Source organism: Myotis yumanensis, unplaced genomic scaffold (genome assembly GCF_028538775.1).
Source record: "Myotis yumanensis isolate MYYU_CA2020_CCGP unplaced genomic scaffold, mMyoYum1.0.hap1 SCAF_5, whole genome shotgun sequence".
Taxonomy (NCBI): domain Eukaryota; kingdom Metazoa; phylum Chordata; class Mammalia; order Chiroptera; family Vespertilionidae; genus Myotis; species Myotis yumanensis.
Genome location: NW_027223756.1, coordinates 23,232,084 through 23,244,161, shown reverse-complemented (window position 1 = coordinate 23,244,161; position 12,078 = coordinate 23,232,084). Strand labels below are relative to the sequence as shown.

The following is a 12,078-nucleotide window of genomic DNA, read 5'->3' as shown; positions in this document are numbered from 1 at the left end:
CTTTATTTGCTGAATTGGGCAACCCTACCTGGAGAGGGCCTCTGGAGTGTTTTCTTGCATTAGACCTCAGATAAGGAGTAAAGGACAGGGAGGTCAAATAAATAATTGAAAGGTAGTGTGTGAAAAGTAGAACTCATATATGGAATGTGGAAGTTATTGAAGGACCCGAGCTTATCTGTGATATTACATCTGGGGCATGTTCCCCCCCCATCCCCAACCCCGTAGTTCTCATGAGACAATAATTAGCTCCTCTCTTGTTCTTGGTTTACTCTTGCTCAAGTTTCATGCCAGCCCTGGAAGAGGTGCATGCGGCTTCAGGAAGGCCTCCCATTTCCATGGTGCCATGTGCTGAGGGGTGACCACAGTCTTCGTCACCCCAATCACCTTTCTACATATAGCTAATAACTTAGCCAATCCTCATGTCACCAGTCAATTTATTAATTTTTTATTCAGTGGACATTTACTGAGCTTACACTATTTGTCAGGTGCTCTGTGAGGCACTGGGGGCAATATTCAGATGATGTGTTTTAGAATTATATACCTGAAGCCTATATAATTTTATTAACGAAGTAGAGGCCCGGTGCATGAAATTCGTGCACTGGGGTGGGGGCTCCCTCAGCCCGGCCTGTGCCCTCTCACACTCCGGGAGCCCTCAGGGGATGTCCAACTGATGGCTTAGGCCTGCTGGGAGCAGCAGACATCCTTAGCACTGCTGGGGAGGTGGGAGAGGCTCCCACCACCTGCGCTCACCAGTGTGTGCCTGCGTTGAATGTCTGCCCCCTGGTCGTCAGCGCATGTCATAGCAACCTGTCGTTCCTCCATTTGGTCTATTTACATATTAGCCCTTTATTATATTATTATATAAGATGTCACCCCAATAAAGTCAAATAAAATAATAATAAATTGTATGCCCTTGCCTCTGTTGTGGATGCAAACATGTAACCAAATAATTGCAGTTAAATATGAGAAATGCTAATGGAGTTAATGAACATATTCCTTTGGGAGACGATTAGGGAATGGTTCACATAGCCTGGTGAGGCAGTCATGGAGATATCATTTGTTTGGAACATTGAAAATTGGGTTAGCAGGTGTTCCCCCTGTGAGCAAGGTGTGGAGAACATGCTTGAGGTAGGAGGAATGGCATCTGCAGGGCACAGGCGTGGAAGAGCACAGCATATTTCTAGGAATGAACCCTCAAATTCTTGGGTATTGATATTAGAAGTAAAAATTATGGTGAACTAACTGAATCTTGAAAGTTGTTTTAATTAATGAACCTGCTAGGAAGAGATAATGAAGAGATCTAGCCAGAGCCAGGGGATAAACAAAACAAAATAAAGCAATTATCTTGCACGCTACTAGACATCCTGCTCTCTGTCTGTCTTGATTGAATAGCTCAATTCAGTTTAGTAAGAATAATTCTCACTCTTGGAACTTTTCCTATGTGAGAACTCATGCATTTCTCACAATTACCTACCTGAAACATAGGTCAGAATGGGCATAATTATCCTCATTTTGGAAATTATTACAAAGAAAAAACAATCTAACAGCAACACTGACAAAAACTGAAGTGTGGACATAATAATTCACTAATATAATGTCACTCTACTATTAAGGGGCAGAGCTTAGACTTGAACTCAATTCTATATGATGCTAAAACCAGTGATAAGAATGTACTTGATGAGGTTCTAGTCTGAAACTTGGGAACCTGGTTACTTCTCATGTACTTATTTATTCATTCCTGCATCTACTCATTTGTCAAAAAATAGTTTGTGTCTTATACCCAAAGAGAGGACTTCACATAAGCTATAGAATTAGGAGTCATCAATGAGAAATAAAGTCATGGGAGTAGATGAGACTAGTCAAGGATAGTGGGTAGAATTAGAATAATTAAGCAGGAGTTTGAGATACTCCAACATTTAAGGACCCTGCAAAGTGAGAGGAGCCCTGTAGAAGTTTAGAAAAATCTATCGGAAAGACAGAAGGAAAAAAAGAGGATATTTAGATACTATGGAAATCAAGGGAAGCTTTATGGAGGGGATCTGGTCTGCTGTGTCAGATGCTGCTCAGAGATCAAGGAAGGTCAGGATTGTGATGTTATTAATCTAGCAACAATGAGGTATTTGGTCACTCACAGGAGTGTTAGTGTGGTGTGGTGGTGACAAGCCTCATTAGATGGTGTGAGTCAAGACAGGAGATTCCATGGGGATAAGCATCTCTCAGGGCTGATTGCCTTATCTGTGAAACACAGGTGTTGACAGCCCCTCTCTACTTCAGATACATATGAAATTTAAAAGCCTCTAATGTAAGGCCGAAGGTGATAAAGTTAATGATCTTGACATACAGAGGAAAAATCATATTCTGCTCTTGCTAATTCTGTTTCTCCCATCATAAATGCCCTGATTAACCCATCATCGCATGTTATAAAATGTTTTAAAATGTAAAGTCTCATGAGATTGGAAAGGCTAAAATCAGGGTTGTAATTGTTTAAAGATTTCATTCAACTCCTCATCATCTGCTTAGAGCCTCATTCTACCGTCCTGCCAAGTGTGCGTGCACCCTTTGCTTTTATACTCTAAAGATGGGCAGTTCTCAGAACAATTTAGTGGGTGCTATATGGCATACTCTGAAGTCAGACAGGACTAGGTTTAGATGCTTCTCTTCCATTGATATCTTGGTCAAATTACTTAATCTCTCTAAATCTCAGTTTTCTTATCTGTAAAATAAAGATTATAATACCTAGCACAGCCTCTGGCACAGATAATATGTTTGAAAACCAAGTGATTTTTAAAAAACACATTGTTTTCTTTTTGACAACTTTGACTAGTAGAATAGTTCTTATTTGTTTTAGTCTAAAATGTTTTCCTCTAATTCCCATATATTGGCCCTTGTTTTTGCTCTTGGACCTGAGCAGCAAGTTGAATCCCCTTTTTCCTAACAGCTCTTCTATCATTAGATTTTATCTCCTCCATAGTAAACATCTCAATTTCTTTAAACTTTCCTTAAAGGCCATGTTTTTAAAGCCCCTCTCCATCATCGTTGCTATATTTTGAATTTGAGGAAGCACCAAGCAAAGATCTGAGACAGTGAAGGGTTAAGCTGCTGTGGGATGGGAAGTGTTTGAAATTAAGCTTGAGAATATAGGTTAGGTCAGATCAAGGAGAGGCTTGGTGCCTTTTTAAGGAATGAATTCTATTCAGTTGACAACAGTGATTCTTTAGTGTTTTTGGAATGAGTGTGAGCCACAATCAGATAGTCATTTGGCACATTATTCTGGAACTGGTATATATGGTTTACATAAGGGAAAAGAGAGAAAGAAAAAAGGCAATGACCCCTGTGTGTGAAATGAGAACCAATACTAACAGTGGTGTGACCAGGAAGAGATAGATGTAAGGTCTATGTAAGCAATTCATAGAGGCATTGTAACTTTCTCTGACTCTTTCAGTATCAAGTATGGACACACTTGTCCATTTTTTAAAACAGATACTTACTAGTATTATTTAGTTTTACAAAACATTATTTTAAAATGCTAGGAATAAGAAAATAGAAGTAAAACATTAAAGAAGTTCACAGTTAATGTGTAGTGTGATAAAAAAATCTTCATACGTAGAACAGGAGATATTTAAACTTGACTTATAAGGATGGCTATGTTTTAACTATGTGAGGAGAGACAATAAGGCACTTCATATGAAAATGACAAAGTAAGCAAAGAAGGTGGAAAGAAAGCTGCAGGCTAATATCCCTGATGAACATAGCAGGGAGTAGAATGGTGGATGCCAGGCCTGGAGGTAAAGGCAATGGGGAGATAGTGGTCAGGGTGTATAAAGTTTCATTTATGCACCATGAAAAGTTCTGGAGATCTGATGTACAGTGCCATAACTATAGTTAACAATACTGTATTATATATGTGAACTTTGATGATTCAATAGAGCTTAAGTGTTCTCACCACACACAAAAATGATTGTAACTATGTGAGATGATGGATATGTTATTTAGTTAGATTATGTGATCATTTCACAATGTATCTGTATATGAAGTCATTGAGTTGTACAACTTAATGGGGAAAACACAGTTACACAAAAAGTAATGGCTTTGAACTATTAAGGAAAGATTAATGAGAAACTTATAATATATACACTGTCATAAAAGAGGATCAAAATAAAAACCATGACTATGTGGCTGAGATTTATTATTTACTCCTACTCTCCAAACTATTCATGTGACATAACAATTAAACACATAAACACATTTTTAAAAGAATTAAAAATTTGTATCAAACAAGTAAAGAACTGAGAACTTTAACACTAGAGATCTTTGGATTAGTATGAAAATAATCAACTTGCCATTCAGAAGAAAAACTTGCCTTTTTATATTATGGAAACTTTTTTGTTATTTTAAAAGTAAGTTTAAAACATTATGAACAAAATTACCATTTCACCCTGAGTAAATCAGTCATGTTCTTAATTGCTGGCTAGTAATGGCTAACAAGAATTTAAAAAATGAGAAAAAATTAAGATTCCAAAGAAATTCTTAGGGAATTTGCCAATGGGATCATTAAGATTTTTCTCCACATACAATATAATCATTAATGGCTAATAAAGCTTTTTTTGGATCAAGACAATGTAAAATAGTTAAACACATTCTTTTTATAAAAGTTACACTTTACTTACTTTCTATAGAAATATGTAATATAGTAATGATCATTCTACTGCAAAACCAGGAGCATTTGGGGGTCTAGTTTTAGAATTACCTAGTATCTCTTTGTTTCTTCCTTAGGATCTTGTTTCTGCTTTTCCCCTGAAGACCTTCTCCTTTGTCCTCTATTCTCTCCTTGTCATCATAATATGCATCTTGAGATTTTTCTTTTTTTTCTTAATGTGAGAAATCTACTTCCTCTGCGTTCTTTCCCAATTCTGAGCTTGCTTCATCTTACCCTCATTCTCCTTCTCTCTCTCATGTTCTCTGGATAGATCAGTTCCCTCTTCCTCATTGTCTTCATTACCTTTATTTCCATCTTCATCCTCTTCCTATATAGAGTTGATGTTTATTATCTTCCTTACCCAAATCCCCTATGTATGCTTTGATGCAGCAGATAAAAAATACTTTCCTAACTTTTAGGATCATAATTCCATAGTTCAGCAAGTCACGAATTTTCTAATATTTTGCATAACATGGACTGAATTGAGTACTTTGATTCTGTTTAGTTCTGCTTTAGCCATATTTGGAAATACTAGTTCCTAAAAATAATTATGCATGCTTTCAATTTCCCAATTAATGATGGCAGTAATTAGGCCCAATTTTGTCACTCAGTCTTTATTACCCCTTCCTCCTCTACTACCATGAGTTATATTTCTTCTGTCTTGCCTCTCACACCATTTCCAATTCCAAAATTTGCAAGAGATTTGGAAATGAATGAAAGGGAAGATGAATATACTAATCACTACCAAAAAAAAAGCTGAAAAGATTAAAGAACAGGAAAGGAGTCCAAAAAAGGTAGAATGTTAACTTTGCTTTCCCCTCCTCATTCATACACATTCATAGTTCCATTCCCTTCAACAGTAGTTCAGAGACTGAATGATTTGTTAAGAAATATAATGTAATCAGAAATGTAATTTTGGAATATTAATCTGATGGTCATGTGTGTATAGAGAGAAGAAAAACAAGAATCAAGAAATTAGTTAGAAAATTATTTTATTAACCCCAGCAAGAAAAAAATGAGGAATTAACAATCTTGTCAGTGGGAAATGAGCAGAGGATATGATTACTAGTGGTATCGTGAAGCCAGGATTTGTTAGACTTGGTTTTGGGCCTGAGTGATTAGCAGCAGAGCAATGGTGACTTAATCATGTAAATAAATTAAAGGAGGAAGATGAGGGGAAAGATGTGGTTTTAGTTGGGCACTTAGTGACATTGAAGGGTGGAGTTTCCCTATAGCTAGATGGCAAATGGAACTAGAGGAGTGGAATTGAGAGTGAGTCCCAAAAATAGAATGGCTAAAGCCTTGAACAGATAGAACACTTTGGATTACCAATTTAAAAAAATTATTATATCTAAGGTGAAATACTGAAGAATGAATCTGACAAGAACCAGTAAAATAATTTGCAAGAGAATCCTGGGAGTGAATTATCTAGAGGCTGAAAAAGAAGAGAATTTAAAGAGGTAAGGGATACCTATCTTAAAAGAAAGGAGTGAGACTGCGAATTAGAATTAGAATCTAGTTTCAAAAAATAACCAGGTGATTTATATGCACATCAGGATTTGAGAAATACTGAGATAATGCACAATCATAGTTACTTACTAGCTGTATGAATTTGTGATAAGTTACTGTCCTTTTCTGAATATCAAGTTTCTAATCTGAAAATTATAATAATTTTAGGGTTGTCGTGAAGAGTCAACAAGACAGACTCATTCTGTATTGTAGCACCTCCTCATTAAACCAAATACTGATGGATGCCTTCAGTGTGCCAAGCTAGATGTTAAATAGTTTAAAAAGTAGAGTCCCTGGACTCATGAAGCTTACATTGTTTTTGAGTCCTATGGACCAAGGTTGTTCCTGTTCTGGACTGTAGCAGCATGGTGTTATGGATTGATAATTGGTATCAAAGGCGAGAGTACATGGATTTCAGCCTTCCTTTACTTATTTTTTCCAGCTTTATTGAAAAATAATTGACAAATAAAATTGTATGTATTTAAAGTGTAAAACGTGATTATATACACACACATACACGCATATATAATTATTACCACCATCAAGTTAATTAATACTTCTGTTACCTCACATAGTTAATGCATTTCCGTGGTGAAAATGCTTAAGAGCTGCTCTCAGCAAATTGAAGTATATAATGCCATATTGTTAACTAAAGTCATCAAGCTGTACATCAAGCATGTCAAATTCAAAGGCTAACATAGGCCAAATGAATGAGGCATGCGGCCCGTGGGCTCTGAGTTTGACATGCTTGCTGTACATTAAATCCTCAGATCTTATTCATTACGTAAAGTTTGTATGCTTTGACCTACATCTTCCCAATTTTATCTCTCCCTAGCTCCCAGCAATCACCATTCAACTCTCTGTTTTGTTTGTTTGCTTGCTTTAAATTCCACATAGAAATGAAGTTAGGCAGTATTGGTTTCTCTCTTGTCTGGCTTATTTTACTTAGCATAATGCCTTCCAGGCTCATCTATGTTGTCACAAATCAGTTTTCCTTTTAAATGCACATTGTAAGACCTTAAACAAGTAATTTCAGCTTTCTGAACATTGCAATTCAGATCTTAAGAATATTGGGCTACATTAGCTATCTGAACTCCATAAAACACCAAGTATATGCACTTCTCTATAGAGGGAATAAAAAGGATAGCTGTCAGAAATGCTCAATAAGCAATTGAGTCCAGCTTCTGAAACTTATTTCCTCACTAGTGGCTCGGTGCATGGATTCGTGCACATTGAAAGGAAATTAATTAGAAGAAATATTTTAATATCGCTATTCGCCCTTTCTCTATAATAGAAGTGTCAACCAAATTCATGATTGACAATGACAGGTCGAAACACATGCGTGCAATTGGCGCCAGTGAGAGCTTTATATATATTGCACATGCGCAAGTCAACTTAGCCTTTTATATATACAGAATAAACTTGCTTAATTAGATCTGCTCTCTGATTTAGCTCAACTTTTTCCAGCCCAGTGAAGCACACCAACTTCTCTTTCAGGTCATTGTCAGCAACACAGCAGTAAATATCAACACAAAGCAGATTATTGTTGTAGATCACGCAGGGAGAACAAAGGGTAAAATATTTAACTGCAGTAATGTTTGACTGTATTCTGTGCAGTGAGAAAGCCTGAAGTCATTTTAAAGGTCCACCATTTCTTACTTCTTTTCAGTCGGGTCAAGTTTCTAAACTTTGTAAATCTCTGTTTTCTGGCTAGTGAAAAGAAAATAGGATTCCACGGAGTCTCCTATCTACCTACTCCAGGACTCCTGTGAGGACCAAATGAGATGAGGCATAGGAAAATGCTTCACAGACATTTGGTTAAAGTTTAAAATGTTTGCACCTGGCTATAAAGCAAGTCGTGTTCCTGGGCTGAAGAAACTGCAAGGATGCTAGTTGCTAGGGAGAGGAAGCTGGGCGTTGCTATGTGACACCATTACCTGGTGCCCACAGTTACCATTTCCAGGTTGGGCTGGGCTGTGGGCCGCATTTTGTGCCATGGGGTCTCTGCAGCATTGGCTGTGACTTGGTGGGCTGTTGCTCTGGGGTGGTGGTGATGGGGCCTGTGTCCCACTTGGGGGAAATGGAGTGTTGCTTTTTTGGTGCCAGGTCCATGGTGCCGTTTCTTTGTAAATGGCCAGTGTGCATCATGGCAGCTCCTGCACTGAGTGTCTGCCCCCTGGTAGTCAGTGGGCATCACAGTGACCAGTGGGATGGATGGAGGGACACTTAGCATATTAGCCTTTTATGTATATAGGTTAGGATGTCACAGTACCCTTTTACCATATTAAAGGCTTAAAGAAGTACCAAGTAAAACACTTCTTTAACTTGGTATAATTGAGCATTTCTGACACTTATTAATAAAGATTTCTTTTTTCTTTCCCCTCCTTCCTTTTTTTCCTTTCTTTCTGTCACAATAATTTGGGGACACTTATGTTGTCTTTCTGAGGCCATTTATGAATATGATCATTTGTGGATCTTTTTTTTTTTTTTTAATATGGAACGCTTCATGAATTTGCGTGTCATCCTTGCACAGGGGCCATGCTAATCTTCTCTGTATCATTCAAATTTTAGTATATGTGCTGCCAAAACAAGCAGTGTGGATCTATTTTAGAAAGGCAGGAGGGAAGGAGAGTTTTGCCAAGGGCAGTCCTCTATAGCTGCTAGTCAGGCGACTCCCTGGGTTTGCCAAGAAGAAGCATCACATTTTAATAAAAGGGCAGGAGATTAGGAGCACAGTCCTTAGGAGTTGTCTGACATTGAGCAAGTCTCTGGCTCTCAGTTTCTATGTCTACATTAGGGTGTGAGGATGAGCCTGGTGACTCTGTAATAGTTTGGAATGCTAGGGTTAGGTTTGAGCTGTGTAGGAACCTAATGTTGGGAATGCCTACTTCCATTGGGTGAGGAAAGAGCCATGTTTTGGCACCCAGGAAATCCAGAGTGAACTCTAGTGCTCTTGATGTTTGATTTGGAAAAGGTGTTTTTCCCAGTGAAAGCTGGGCTTCCTCTCCCCGTGTAAGAATTTTTGGAGAGTCCTACATTTGGCCTACAGAGAGCCTACTGACAGATTAAGTGCCCAAACCTGTTCTACTTGCTGAGAATGTGGGTTTCAGAAATATGGCCACAATCCAGAACAAAGTCCAAAGCTCGTCTCAACAGGTATTTTGAAGTTGTCTCCTCTTCTACATAAACATTCACTATTAATCCTCCACGAAACTCACCTTGATAAAAATATGAAATGAAACAAAACTGATTCTTAGTGACTCTTCACTTTTCTTCTCTTACTTTTAGCTCTATATTTTATATTTTGACTCAATATTTGTTTTCTGTTGAAAAACACTCTCTTTTCACTTCTCCATTCATCTCTCTCTTCTCATGTACCAATACTATATGGGAGATATTTGTAATACTGTCAACAATAAAAAATATATTTAAAAAAATGGACCAGAAGCAGAACTGGAACACTATGAATTGACTTTTTTTAAGTTGGGAAGGAATTGAGGTCTAGTAAAAAATCCAGAACAATGCAGAATATATATTTTTTAAATCTTTATTGTAGAGATTATTACAAATATCCCTCTTTTTACCTTCCATTGTCCCTCTCCACCTGGTTCCCACCCCACCCCACCCCAGGCCTTCACTACCCTATTGTCTGTGTCCATAGGTAATGCACATCTATATATATAAAAGCCTAAGCAACTGAATGACTGGTCGAGTGATCGCTATGATGTGGACTGACCACCAGGGTGCAGACGCTCAATGCAGAGACTGTCCCCTGGTGGTCATTGTGCTCCCACAGCCAACCTCCCATGGTCAACCAACCTCCTGCGGTTTTCCCCCCGCCTCCCCCGCTGCCGGCCAACCTCCCATGGCCCCTCCCCCCTGGCCAACCTCCCACAGCCCTGATCGGCCCAGATTGCTGGCCAGGCCAAGGGACCCCACCCGTGCATGAATTCATGCACCAGGCCTCTAGTATGCATATAAAATCTTTGTTTAATCTCTTCCCACCTCCTACCCCCCTTCCCTCTGAGAATCATCAGTCTGTTCCATTTCTATGCCTCTGATTCTATTTTATTCACCAGTTTATTCTGTTCATTAGATTTCTTATTCTTTATTTTTATTTTTAGATTCAATTGTTGATAGGTGTGTATTTATTGTTCATATTTTTTATCTTTTTCTTTTTCTTCTTTGTCTTCTTAAAGAATACCCTTCAACATTTCATATAATACTGGCTTTAGCTTTTTCTTGTCTGTGAAGCTTTTTATCTAACTTTCAATTTTAAATGATAGCTTTTCTGGGTAGAGTAATATTGGTTATAGATCCTAGATATTCATCACTTTAAATATTTCTTGCAACTCCCTTCTGGCCTGCATAGTTCCTGTTGAGAAATCAGCTGACAGTCATATGGGCATTCCCTTGTAGGTAACTAATTGCTTTTCTCTTGCTGCTTTTAAGATTCTCTCTTTGTCTTTAGCCCTTGGCATTTTAATTATGATGTCCCTTGATATGATCCTCTTTAGGTTCCTCTTATTTGGGACTCTCTGTGCTTCCTGAACTTATAAGTCTATTTCTTTTACCAGGTAGGGGAAGTTTTCTGTCATTCTTTTTTCAAATAGGTTTTCAATATCTTGCTCTCTCTCTCTTCTTCTGGCACCCCCATAATGTGAATGTTGGTATGCTTGAAGTTATCTCAGAGGCTCCTTACACTATCTTCATATTTTTTTATTCTTTTTTCTTTTTGCTTTTCTGGTTGGGTGTTTTTTGCTTCCTCATATTTCAAATCATTGATTTGATTCTCAGAATCCTGTACTCTACTGTTGAATCCCTGTGTATTACTCTTTATTTCAGTCAGTGTATGCTTAATTTCTGACAGGTCCTTTTCCATTTCTTTGGAGGTTTCTAGAAGATTCTTGAGTAACCTTATAACCATGGTTTTGAACTCTATATCCCAGTGATGGTGAACCTTTTGAGCTCAGTGTGTCAGCATTTTGAAAAACCCTAACTTAACTCTGGTGCCGTGTCACATATAGAAATTTTTTGATATTTGCAACCATAGTAAAACAAAGATTTATATTTTTGATATTTATTTTATATATTTTAATGCCATTTAACAAAGAAAAATCAACCAAAAAAATGAGTTCGCATGTCACCTCTGACACGCGTGTCATAGGTTCACCATCACTGCTATATCCAGTAGTTTGCTTTCTTAGATTTCTTTCATTTGTGACATGTTTCTTTGTCTCAGCATTTTGGCTGCTTTCTTGTGTTTGTTTCTATGTATTGGGTAGAGCTGCTGTGTCTCCTTGAGTTGGTAGAGTGGCCTTATGTAGTAGGTGTTCTATAGGGCCCATTGGCTCAGCCTCCACAGTCACCTGAGCTGGGAGCTCCAGGTGTACCCCTTTGTGGGCTGTGAGCACAGTCTTGTAGTTGAGACTTGATTGCTGTTGGCGTTACTGGGAGGAATTGACCTCCAGGCCAATTGGCTGTGAGGACCAGCTGTGACTACAGTGGGAGAGCTGCTGTGCAAGAGACATCTCTATGGAGCAGGACTTGCTTCAGTGGGGCTTTGGTACTCACTGAGTCTGCCCCTTGAGTGTGTCGCTTATGGATGTGTAGAGTTATAATGTGGTATGGTCTGACACTCACCACTGGGTACACTGGCTCTTGGGTCTCCAGGGAGGTGCAAAGTCAGCCACTGCCTGGGACCACCCAGCAGGAGCTACAGAGAGATCTTCAGATTCCTCCTCTGTATCGGGTTTGGAAGTGCCCAGATGAGGCCCAGCTATGAAGCAAGGCAGGCTGGTGCTGGTGTGGGGTCTTGTGCCTTTTATTTATAGGTTTGGGGCTCCCTGACCTAGCTATAGCTTGTTTGAGAG

The 12,078-nt window shown here is 38.5% G+C and overlaps 1 non-coding gene across 1 annotated transcript; it reads right to left on the bottom strand.

Moving 5' to 3' along the window:
• Positions 1-8,693: 8,693 nt before the first annotated feature.
• LOC139011812 (U6 spliceosomal RNA) lies at positions 8,694-8,796 on the bottom strand. The gene has a single exon (XR_011471645.1). It is a non-coding gene; the product is annotated as a U6 spliceosomal RNA (small nuclear RNA).
• Positions 8,797-12,078: the final 3,282 nt, after the last annotated feature.